We start from the raw sequence: 12866 nt of genomic DNA on the forward strand, positions 1-12866 counted from the left end.
GCTGATGGCACCAGTACTGTCCGATAAGAGCGGAGTCGGAGCATCAACAGAAACACCAAAGTCCGCAAGTAACCAGCGTAAGCAAGTCACCTCAGCCATCAATAGAGCCATCGCTCGCAACTTAGCCTCAACACTCGAACGAGAGACTGCAACCTGCTTCTTGGTCTTCCAAGCAATGAGAGAGCCACCAAGAAAGACACAGTAGGCAGAAAGAGACTTGCGATCCTCTGGATCGCTAGCCCAGGTAGCATATGAGTAGGTCTGGAGCTGTAAGGAGCTGGAGCGAGGAAAGAAAAGCCGACGAGAAGATGACTATAGTGGACACTAGTGGGAGCAGCTATGAACTGACTCAGAATGTGGACTGGGTAGGAGATGTCAGGACGTGTGACAGCAAGGTAGACAAGACTCCCAACCAAGTGACGATAGCGAGTAGGGTCCGGAAGAGGATCACCATCAGTGGAACGGAGGCGGACATTGAGATCCATAGGAGTCTCGACAATCCGGTCATCACCAAGAGCGGCACGAGTGAGAAGGTCCTAAATATACTTCTCCTGGGAGATATAGAAGCCATCGGAGGTAGAGGAAACCTCAAGCCCAAGAAAGTAGCGGAGAGGACCAAGATCATTCATGAGAAACTGATCGCGAAGACGGGCCTTGATAAAGGCAATATACTCAGGGCGTCGCCTGTGATGATCATGTCATCAACATAAAGAAGAAGCAGAGTCCGACCACAAGAGGATGTGTGGACAAAAAGCGCAGGGTCATGGGCGCTAGGGACGAAACCAGCGGCGATGACCACAGAGGTGAAACGCTGAAACCAGGCGCGAGGGGCTTGCTTAAGGCCATAGAGAGAGCGCCGGAGATGACAGACCATGCCATCGGGAACAGAGTAGCCATGGCGTGGCTGCATGTATACCTCCTCACTTAACTCACCGTTAAGAAAAGCATTCTGTGCATCAAGCTGAGAGACAGACCAGTGGTGAACAGAAGCAACATCAAGAAGAGTACGAACAGTGGTCATGTGAGCCACGGGAGCAAAGGTCTCGTTATAGTCACGGCCATGTGATGTCTACTCACGCTTCTTTTCCTGTAGACAGTGTTGGGCCTCCAAGAGCAGAGGTTTGTAGAACAGCAGTAAGTTTTCCCTTAAGTGGATCACCCAAGGTTTATCGAACTCAGGGAGGAAGAGGTCAAAGATATCCCTCTCAAGCAACCCTGCGATCACAATGCAAGAAGTCTCTTGTGTCCCCACACACCTAATACACTTGTCAGATGTATAGGTGCACTAGTTCGGCGAAGAGATAGTAAAATGCAAGTGGTATGAATGAATATGAGCAGTAGTAACGGCACCAGAAAATAGCTTGCTGCTACAACTGGCGTGTGGATGATGGTGGTAACATTGCAGGCAGTACAGATGCAGTAGAACAATAAACAAGCAGTGATTGCAGTATTTGGAAACAAGGCCTAGGGATCATACTTTCGCTAGTGGACACTCTCAACATTGATCACATAACAGAATAGATAAATGCTATACTCTACACTCTCTTGTTGGATGATGAACACCACTAATTGTGTAGGGCTACAAGAACCCTCAATGCCGGAGTTAACAAGCTCCACAATATTCGATATTCATATTTAAATAACCTTAGAGTGCATGATAGATCAACACAACTATACCAAGTACTAACATAGCATGCACACTGTCACCTTCATACTATGAAAGGAGGAATAGATCACATCAATACTATCATAGTAATAGTTAACTCCATAATCTACAAGAGATCACAATCATAAACTACGCCAAGTACTACATGATGCACACACTGTCACCATTACATCATGGAGGAGGAATAGAGTACTTTAATAACATCACTAGAGTAGCACATAGATTAATAGTGATACAAAGCACATTGCAATCATAAAGGGATATAAATAAGCACTTCACTATGCTATTCATAACAGTGAATAAGTATTCTGTGAAATATAGCCTAAGAGACCCACACGGTGCACACACTGTCACCTTTACACACGTGGGACAAGGAGTCTCCGGAGATCACATAAGTAAAATCCACTTGAATAGCATAACGACATCTAGATTACAAGCTCATCGTATGAATCTCAATCATGTAAGGTAGCTCATGAGATTATTGTATTGAAGTACATAGAGAGAGAGATTAACCACATAGCTACCGGTACAGCCCTTAGCCTCGATGCAGAACTACTCCCTCCTCATGGGAGACAGCAGCGGTGATGAAGATGGCGGTGAAGATGGTGGTGGAGATGCCTTCCGGGGGCACTTCCCCGTCCCGGCAGGGTGCCGGAACAGAGACTCCTGTCCCCCAGATCTTGGCTTCGTGATGGCGGCGGCTCTGGAAGGTTTCTCGTACCGTGGATTTTTCGTATCGAAGATTTAGGTCAGGGACCTTTAAATAGGCGAAGAGGCGGAGTCGGAAGGCTGACGAGGCGGTGACACCATAGGGGGGCGCCCCCCCTTGGGCCGCGCCGCCCTGTCATCTGGTGGCCCTGTGGCCCCCCTCTGTTTCCTCTCGGGTGTTCTGGAAGCTTCGTGGAATTTTAAGACTCTGGGCGTTGATTTCGTCTAATTCCGAGAATATTTCCTTACTAGGATTTCTGAAACCAAAAACAACAGAAAACAGGAACTGGCACTTCGGCATCTCGTCAATAGGTTAGTTTCGGAAAATGCATAAAATCATCATAAAGTGTGAACAAAACATGTAGGTATTGTCATAAAACAAGCATGGAACATAAGAAATTATCGATACGTTGGAGACGTATCAGCATCCCCAAGCTTAGTTCCTACTCGTCCCGAGTACGTAAACGATAACAAAGATAATTTCTGAAGTGACATGCTACCAACATGATCTTAATCATACTATTGTAAAGCATATGAGATGAATGCAGCGATTCAAAGCAATGGTAAAGACAATGATTAAACAACTGAATCATATAGCAAAGACTTTTCATGAATAGTACTTTCAAGACAAAGCATCAATAAGTCTTGCATAAGAGTTAACTCATAAAGCAATAAATTCAAAGTAAAGGCATTGAAGCAACACAAAGGAAGATTAAGTTTCAGCGGTTGCTTTCAACTTGTAACATGTATATCTCATGGATATTGTCAACATAAAGTAATATAATGAATGCAAATATGCAAGTATGTAAGAATCAATGCACAGTTAACACAAGTGTTTGCTTCTAGGACAGAAGGAAATAGGTAAACTGACTCAACATAAAAGTAGAAGAATGGCCCTTCGAAGTGGGAAGCATCGATTGCTATATTTGTGCTAGAGCTTTTATTTTGAAAACATAAAGAGAGCATAAAAGTAAAGTTTTGAGAGGTGTTTGTTGTTGTCAACGAATGGTAATGGGCACTCTAACCCCCTTGCCAGACAAACCTTCAAAGAGCGGCTCCCATGAAACATTTTTATTTTTGGGTGGCACTCCTTCCAACCTTTACTTTCACAAACCATGGCTAACTGAATCCTTGGGTGCCTGCCAACAATCTCATACCATGAAGGAGTGCCTTTTTATTTTAGTTTTATTTAGATGACACTCCTCCCCACCTTTGCTTTCTCAAGCCATGGCTAACCGAATCCTCGGGTGCCGTCCAACAATCACATACCATGGAGGAGTGTCTATTTTTTTAAAATTATGAAGGTTAATTAATTTGGGACTGGGAATCCCATTGCCAGCTCTTTTTGCAAAATTATTGGATAAGCGGATGAAGCCACTAGTCCATTGGTGAAAGTTGCCCAACAAGATTGAAAGATAAACACCACATACTTCCTCATGAGCTATAAAACATTGACACAAATCAGAGATGATAAATTTTGAATTGTTTAAAGGTAGCACTGATACGTCTCCAACGTATCGATAATTTCTTATGTTCCATGCCACATTATTGATGTTATCTACATGTTTTATGCACACTTTATGTCATATTCGTGCATTTTCTGGAACTAACCTATTAACAAGATGCCGAAGTGCCGATTCTTTGTTTTTGCTGTTTTTGGTTTCAGAAATCCTAGTAACGAAATATTCTCGGAATTGGACGAAATCAACGCCCAGGGTCCTATTTTGCCACGAAGCTTCCAGAAGACCGAAGAGGAGACGAAGTGGGGCCACGAGGCGCCCAAACCCTAGGGCGGCGCGGCCTGCCCCTTGGCCACGCGGCCCTGTGGTGTGGGGCCCTCGTGTGGCCCCCTGACCTGCCCTTCCGCCTACTTAAAGCCTCCGTCGCGAAACCCCCAGTACCGAGAGCCACGATACGGAAAACCTTACTGAGACGCCGCCGCCGCCAATCCCATCTCGGGGGATTCAGGAGATCGCCTCCGGCACCCTGCCGGAGAGGGGATTCATCTCCCGGAGGACTCTACGCCGCCATGGTCGCCTCCGGAGTGATGTGTGAGTAGTCTACCCCTGGACTATGGGTCCATAGCAGTAGCTAGATGGTTGTCTTCTCCTCATTGTGCTTCATTGTCGGGTCTTGTGAGCTGCATAACATGATCAAGATCATCTATCTGTAATTCTATATGTTGCGTTTGTTGGGATCCGATGAATAGAGAATACTTGTTATGTTGATTATCAAAGTTATGTCTATGTGTTGTTTATGATCTTGCATGCTCTCCGTTATTAGTAGATGCTCTGGCCAAGTTGATGCTAGTAACTCCAAGAGGGAGTATTTATGCTCGATAGTGGGTTCATGTCTCCGTGAATCTGGAGGGGTGACAAGAACCTCTAAGGTTATGGATGTGCTGTTGCCACTAGGGATAAAACATTGGTGCTATGTTCAAGGATGTAGTCACTGATTACATTACGCGCAATACTTAATGCAATTGTCTGTTGTTAGCAACTTAATACTGGAGGGGGTTCGGATGATAACCTGAAGGTGGACTTTTTAGGCATAGATGCATGCTGGATAGCGGTCTATGTACTTTGTCGTAATGCCCAATTAAATCTCACAATACTCATCATAATATGTATGTGCATGGTCATGCCCTCTCTATTTGTCAATTGCCCAACTGTAATTTGTTCACCCAACATGCTGTTTATCTTATGGGAGAGACACCTCTAGTGAACTGTGGACCCCGGTCCAATTCTCTATACTGAAATACAATCTACTGCAATACTTGTTCTACTGTTTTCTGCAAACAATCATCATCCACACTATACATCTAATCCTTTGTTACAGCAAGCCGGTGAGATTGACAACCTCACTGTTTCGTTGGGGCAAAGTACTTTGGTTGTGTTGTGCAGGTTCCACGTTGGCGCCGGAATCTCTGGTGTTGCGCCGCACTACATCCCGCCGTCATCAACCTTCAACGTGCTTCTTGGCTCCTACTGGTTCGATAAACCTTGGTTTCATACTGAGGGAAAACCTGCCGCTGTACGCATCACACCTTCCTCTTGGGGTTCCCAACGGATGCGTGCTGAACGCGTATCAAGCTCTTTTTCTGGCGCCGTTGCCGGGAGATCAAGACACGCTGCAAGGGGAGTCTCCACTTCTCAATCTCTTTACTTTGTTTTTGTCTTGCTTAGTTTTATTTACTACTTTGTTTGCTGCACTAAATCAAAATACAAAAAAAATTAGTTGCTAGTTTTACTTTATTTGCTATCTTGTTTGCTATATCAAAAACACAAAAAAATTAGTTACTTGCATTTACTTTATCTAGTTTGCTTTATTTACTACTGCTAAAATGGCCACCCCTGAAAATACTAAGTTGTGTGACTTCACAACCACAAATAATAATGATTTCCTATGCACACCTATTGCTCCACCTGCTACTACAGCAGAATTCTTTGAAATTAAACCTGCTTTACTGAATCTTGTTATGCGAGAGCAATTTTCTGGTGTTAGTTCTGATGATGCTGCTGCCCATCTCAATAATTTTGTTGAATTATGTGAAATGCAAAAGTATAAAGATGTAGATGGTGACATTATAAAATTAAAATTGTTCCCTTTCTCATTAAGAGGAAGAGCTAAAGATTGGTTGCTATCTCTGCCTAAGAATAGTATTGATTCATGGACTAAATGCAAGGATGCTTTTATTGGTAGATATTATCCCCTGCTAAAATTATATCTTTGAGGAGTAGCATAATGAATTTTAAACAATTAGATACTGAACATGTTGCACAAGCATGGGAAAGAATGAAATCTCTGGTTAAAAATTGCCCAACCCATGGACTGACTACTTGGATGATCATCCAAACCTTCTATGCAGGACTAAATTTTTCTTCGCGGAATTTATTGGATTCAGCTGTTGGAGGTACCTTTATGTCTATCACTCTTGGTGAAGCAACAAAGCTTCTTGATAATATGATGATCAACTACTCTGAATGGCACACGGAAAGAGCTCCACAAGGTAAGAAGGTAAATTCTGTCGAAGAAACCTCTTCCTTGAGTGATAAGATTGATGCTATTATGTCTATGCTTGTGAATGATAGGACTAATGTTGATCCTAATAATGTTCCGTTAGCTTCATTGGTTGCCCAAGAAGAACATGTTGATGTAAACTTCATTAAAAATAATAATTTCAACAACAATGCTTACCGGAACAATTCTAGTAACAACTATAGGCCATATCCTTATAATAATGGCAACGGCTATGGTAATTCTTATGGGAATTCTTACAATAATAATAGGAACACACCCCCTGGACTTGAAGCTATGCTTAAAGAATTTATTAGTACACAAACTGCCTTTAACAAATCTGTTGAAGAAAAGCTTGGGAAAATTGATATACTTGCTTCTAAAGTCAATAGTCTTGCTGCTGATGTTGATCTTTTGAAATCGAAAGTTATGCCTAATGAGAATCATCATAATAAAATTGTTACTACAGAAAATTCCATCCAAGTTAGAATTAATGAGAATATAAGATTAATGGCTGAACTGCGTGCTAGGTGGGATAGAGAAGAAAATGAAAAACTAGCTAAGGAGAAAAATGTAGCTAAAGTTTGGACTATTATCACCACTAGTAATGCTAATGCTACACAAGTTGCTGCACCTCCTACTATTAATAATAAAAGAATTGGTGTTAGCAATGTTTCCACTTCTAATGCAAAGCGCGAGAAACTGCCTGAAATTGCTAAAACTGCTGAAACTGCCTGTGATAAAGCTGCTGAAATTTTTTCCAACATTGGGGATGATGATCCCATTGCTTTAGATTATAATGGTTTGAATTTTGATGATTGCCACATCTCTGAAGTTATAAAGTTTTTGCAAAAACTTGCTAAAAGTCCTAATGCTAGTGCTATAAATTTGGCTTTCACACAACATATTACAAATGCTCTCATAAAAGCTAGAGAAGAGAAACTAGAGCGCGAAGCCTCTATTCCTAGAAAGCTAGAGGATGGTTGGGAGCCCATCATTAAGATGAAGGTTAATGATTTTGATTGTAATGCCTTATGTGATCTTGGTGCAAGTATTTCTGTTATGCCTAAGAAAATTTATAATATGCTTGACTTGCCACCGCTGAAAAATTGTTATTTGGATGTTAATCTTGCTGATCATTCTACAAAGAAACCTTTGGGGAAAGTTGATAATGTTCGCATTACCGTTAACAATAACCTTGTCCCCGTTGATTTTGTTGTCTTGGATATTGAATACAATGCATCTTGTCCCATTATATTGGGAAGACCTTTTCTTCGAACTGTTGGTGCTACTATTGATATGAAGGAAGGTAATATAAAATATCAATTTCCTCTCAAGAAAGGTATGGAACACTTCCCTAGAAAGAGAATGAAGTTACCTTTTGATTCTATTATTAGAACAAATTATGATGTTGACACTTCATCTCTTGATAATACTTGATACACACTTTCTGCGCCTAGCTGAAAGGCGTTAAAGAAAAGCGCTTATGGGAGACAACCCATGTTTTTACCTACAGTACCTTGTTTTTATTTTGTGTCTTGGAAGTTGTTTACTACTGTAGCAACCTCTCCTTATCTTAGTTTAGTGTTTTGTTGTGCCAAGTAAAGTCGTTGATAGAAAAGTTCATACTAGATTTGGATTACTGCGCAGAAACAGATTTCTTTGCTGTCACGAATCTGGGCTGTTTTCTCTGTAGGTAACTCAGCAAATTATGCCAATTTACGTGAGTGATCCTCAGATATGTACGCAACTTTCATTCAATTTGAGCATTTTCATTTGAGCAAGTCTGGTGCCTCGATAAAATTCGTCAATATGAACTGTTCTGTTTTGACAGATTCTGCCTTTTATTTCGCATTGCCTCTTTTGCTATGTTGGATGAATTTCTTTGATCCATGAATGTCCAGTAGCTTTATGCAATGTCCAGAAGTGTTAAGAATGATTATGTCACCTCTGAACATGTTAATTTTTATTGTGCACTAACCCTCTAATGAGTTGTTCTAAGTTTGGTGTGGAGGAAGTTTTCAAGGATCAAGAGAGGAGTATGATGCAACATGATCAAGGAGAGTGAAAGCTCTAAGCTTGGGGATGCCCCGGTGGTTCACCCCTGCATATATCAAGAAGACTCAAGCATCTAAGCTTGGGGATGCCCAAGGCATCCCCTTCTTCATCGACAACATTATCAGGTTCCTCCCCTGAAACTATATTTTTATTCCATCACATCTTATGTGCTTTGCTTGGAGCGTCGGTTTGTTTTTGTTTTTGTTTTGTTTGAATAAAATGGATCCTAGCATTCACTTTATGGGAGAGAGACACGCTCCGCTGTAGCATATGGACAAGTATGTCCTTAGTTTCTACTCATAGTATTCATGGCGAAGTTTCTTCTTCGTTAAATTGTTATATGGTTGGAATTGGAAAATGATACATGTAGTAATTTCTATAAATGTCTTGGGTAATGTGATACTTGGCAATTGTTGTGCTCATGTTTAAGCTCTTGCATCATATACTTTGCACCCATTAATGAAGAAATACATAGAGCATGCTAAAATTTGGTTTGCATATTTGGTCTCTCTAAGGTCTAGATAATTTCTAGTATTGAGTTTGAACAACAAGGAAGACGGTGTAGATTCTTATAATGTTTACAATATGTCTTTTATGTGAGTCTTGCTGCACCGGTTCATCCTCGTGTTTGTTTCAAATAAGCCTTGCTAGCCTAAACCTTGTATCGAGAGGGAATACTTCTCATGCATCCAAAATACTTGAGCCAACCACTATGCCATTTGTGTCCACCATACCTACCTACTACATGGTATTTCTCCGCCATTCCAAAGTAAATTGCTTGAGTGCTACCTTTAAAATTCCATCATTCACCTTTGCAATATATAGCTCATGGGACAAATAGCTTAAAAACTATTGTGGTATTGAATATGTACTTATGCACTTTATCTCTTATTAAGTTGCTCGTTGTGCGATAACCATGTTCACTGGGGACGCCATCAACTATTCTTTGTTGAATTTCATGTGAGTTGCTATGCATGTTCGTCTTGTCTGAAGTAAGAGAGATCTACCACCTTATGGTTAAGCACGCATATTGTTAGAGAAGAACATTGGGCCGCTAACTAAAGCCATGATCCATGGTGGAAGTTTCAGTTTTGGACATATATCCTCAATCTCATATGAGAAAATTATTAATTGTTGTTACATGCTTATGCATAAAAGAGGAGTCCATTATCTGTTGTCTATGTTGTCCCGGTATGGATGTCTAAGTTGAGAATAATCAATAGCGAGAAATCCAATGCGAGCTTTCTCCTTAGACCTTTGTACAGGCGGCATAGAGGTACCCCTTTGTGACACTTGGTTAAAACATGTGCATTGCGATGATCCGGTAGTCCAAGCTAATTAGGACAAGGTGCGGGCACTATTAGTATACTATGCATGAGGCTTGCAACTTGTAAGATATAATTTACATGATACATATGCTTTATTACTACCGTTGACAAAATTGTTTCATGTTTTCAAAATCAAAGCTCTAGCACAAATATAGCAATCGATGCTTTTCCTCTATGGAGGACCATTCTTTTACTTTCATTGTTGAGTCAGTTCACCTATTTCTCTCCACCTCAAGAAGCAAACACTTGTGTGAACTGTGCATTGATTCCTACATACTTGCATATTGCACTTATTATATTACTCTATGTTGACAATATCCATGAGATATACATGTTACAAGTTGAAAGCAACCACTGAAACTTAATCTTCCTTTGTGTTGCTTCAATACCTTTACTTTGATTTATTGCTTTATGAGTTAACTCTTATGCAAGACTTATTGATGCTTGTCTTGAAGTACTATTCATGAAAAGTCTTTGCTATATGATTCACTTGTTTACTCATGTCATATACATTGTTTTGATCGCTGCATTCACTACATATGCTTTACAAATAGTATGATCAAGGTTATGATGGCATGTCACTCCGAAATTATCTTTGTTATCGTTTTACACTGCTCGGGACGAGTAGAACTAAGCTAGGGGATGCAGATACGACACCAACGTATCGATAAATTATTATGTACCATGCCACATTATTGATGTTATCTACATGTTTTATGCACACTTTATGTCAGATTCGTGCATTTTCTGGAACTAACCTATTAACAAGATGCCGAAGTGCCGATTCTTGTTTTCGTCACTGTTTTGGTTTCGTAAATCCTAGTAACGAAATATTCTCGGAATTGGACGAAATCAACGCCAGGGTCCTATTTTGCCACGAAGCTTCCAGAAGACCGAAGAGGAGATTTATGGGCGGGCCACGAGGCGCCCAAACCCTAGGGCGGCGCGGCCTGCCCCGTGGCCGCGCGGCCCAGTGGTGAGGGGCCCTCGAGTGGCCCCCTGACCTGCCCTTCCGCCTACTTAAAGCCTCCGTCGCGAAACCCCCAGTACCGAGAGCCACGATACGGAAAACCTTACTGAGACGCCGCCGCCGCCAATCCCATCTCGGGGGATTCAGGAGATCGCCTCCGGCACCCTGCCGGAGAGGGGATTCATCTCCCGGAGGACTCTACGCCGCCATGGTCGCCTCCGGAGTGATGTGTGAGTAGTCTACCCCTGGACTATGGGTCCATAGCAGTAGCTAGATGGTTGTCTTCTCCTCATTGTGCTTCATTGTCGGGTCTTGTGAGCTGCATAACATGATCAAGATCATCTATCTGTAATTCTATATGTTGCGTTTGTTGGGATCCGATGAATAGAGAATACTTGTTATGTTGATTATCAAAGTTATGTCTATGTGTTGTTTATGATCTTGCATGCTCTCCGTTATTAGTAGATGCTCTGGCCAAGTTGATGCTAGTAACTCCAAGAGGGAGTATTTATGCTCGATAGTGGGTTCATGTCTCCGTGAATCTGGAGGGGTGACAAGAACCTCTAAGGTTATGGATGTGCTGTTGCCACTAGGGATAAAACATTGGTGCTATGTTCAAGGATGTAGTCACTGATTACATTACGCGCAATACTTAATGCAATTGTCTGTTGTTAGCAACTTAATACTGGAGGGGGTTCGGATGATAACCTGAAGGTGGACTTTTTAGGCATAGATGCATGCTGGATAGCGGTCTATGTACTTTGTCGTAATGCCCAATTAAATCTCACAATACTCATCATAATATGTATGTGCATGGTCATGCCCTCTCTATTTGTCAATTGCCCAACTGTAATTTGTTCACCCAACATACTGTTTATCTTATGGGAGAGACACCTCTAGTGAACTGTGGACCCCGGTCCAATTCTCTATACTGAAATACAATCTACTGCAATACTTGTTCTACTGTTTTCTGCAAACAATCATCATCCACACTATACATCTAATCCTTTGTTACAGCAAGCCGGTGAGATTGACAACCTCACTGTTTCGTTGGGGCAAAGTACTTTGGTTGTGTTGTGCAGGTTCCACGTTGGCGCCGGAATCTCTGGTGTTGCGCCGCACTACATCCCGCCGTCATCAACCTTCAACGTGCTTCTTGGCTCCTACTGGTTCGATAAACCTTGGTTTCATACTGAGGGAAAACTTGCCGCTGTACGCATCACACCTTCCTCTTGGGGTTCCCAACGGACGCGTGCTGAACGCGTATCAAGCACTCAAGCAATTTACTTTGGAATGGCAGAGAAATACCATGTAGTAGGTAGGTATGGTGGACACAAATGGCATAGTTATTGGCTCAAGGATTTGGATGCACGAGAAGTATTCCCTCTCAACACAAGGCTTAGGCTAGCAAGGTTGTTTGAAGCAAACACAAGTATGAACCGGTACAGCAAAACTTACATAAAAACATATTGCAAGCATTATAAGAATCTACACCGTCTTCCTATTTGTTCGACCCTTACTAGAAAATATCTAGACCTTAGAGAGACCAATCATGCAAACCAAATTTTAGCAAGCTCTATGTATTTCGTCACTAATAGGTGCAAAGTATATGATGCAAGAGCTTAATCATGAGCACAACAATTGCCAAGTATCACATTGTTCAAGACATCATACCAATTACTACATGTAGCATTTCCCGTTTCCAACCATATAACAATTAACGAAGCAGTTTCAACCTTCGCCATGAAAATTAAAAGCCAAGAACACATGTGTTCATATGAACCAGTGGAGCGTGTCTCTCTCCCACACAAGCATGCATTTATTCAAACAAAACAAAAATAAAAACAAACAGACGCTCTAAGTAAAGTACATAAGATGTGATGGAATAAAATATAGTTTCACTAGAGGAACCTGATAATGTTGTCGATGAAGAAGGGGATGCCTTGGGCATCCCCAAGCTTAGATGCTTGAGTCTTCTTGAAATATGCAGGGATGAACCACTGGGGCATCCCCAAGCTTAGAGCTTTCACTCTCCTTGATCATATTGTATCATCCTCCTCTCTTGACCCTTGAAAACTTCCTCCACACCAAACTCAAAACAAACTCATTAGAGGGTTAG

Source organism: Lolium perenne, chromosome 4 (assembly GCF_019359855.2).
Source record: "Lolium perenne isolate Kyuss_39 chromosome 4, Kyuss_2.0, whole genome shotgun sequence".
NCBI lineage: Eukaryota > Viridiplantae > Streptophyta > Magnoliopsida > Poales > Poaceae > Lolium > Lolium perenne.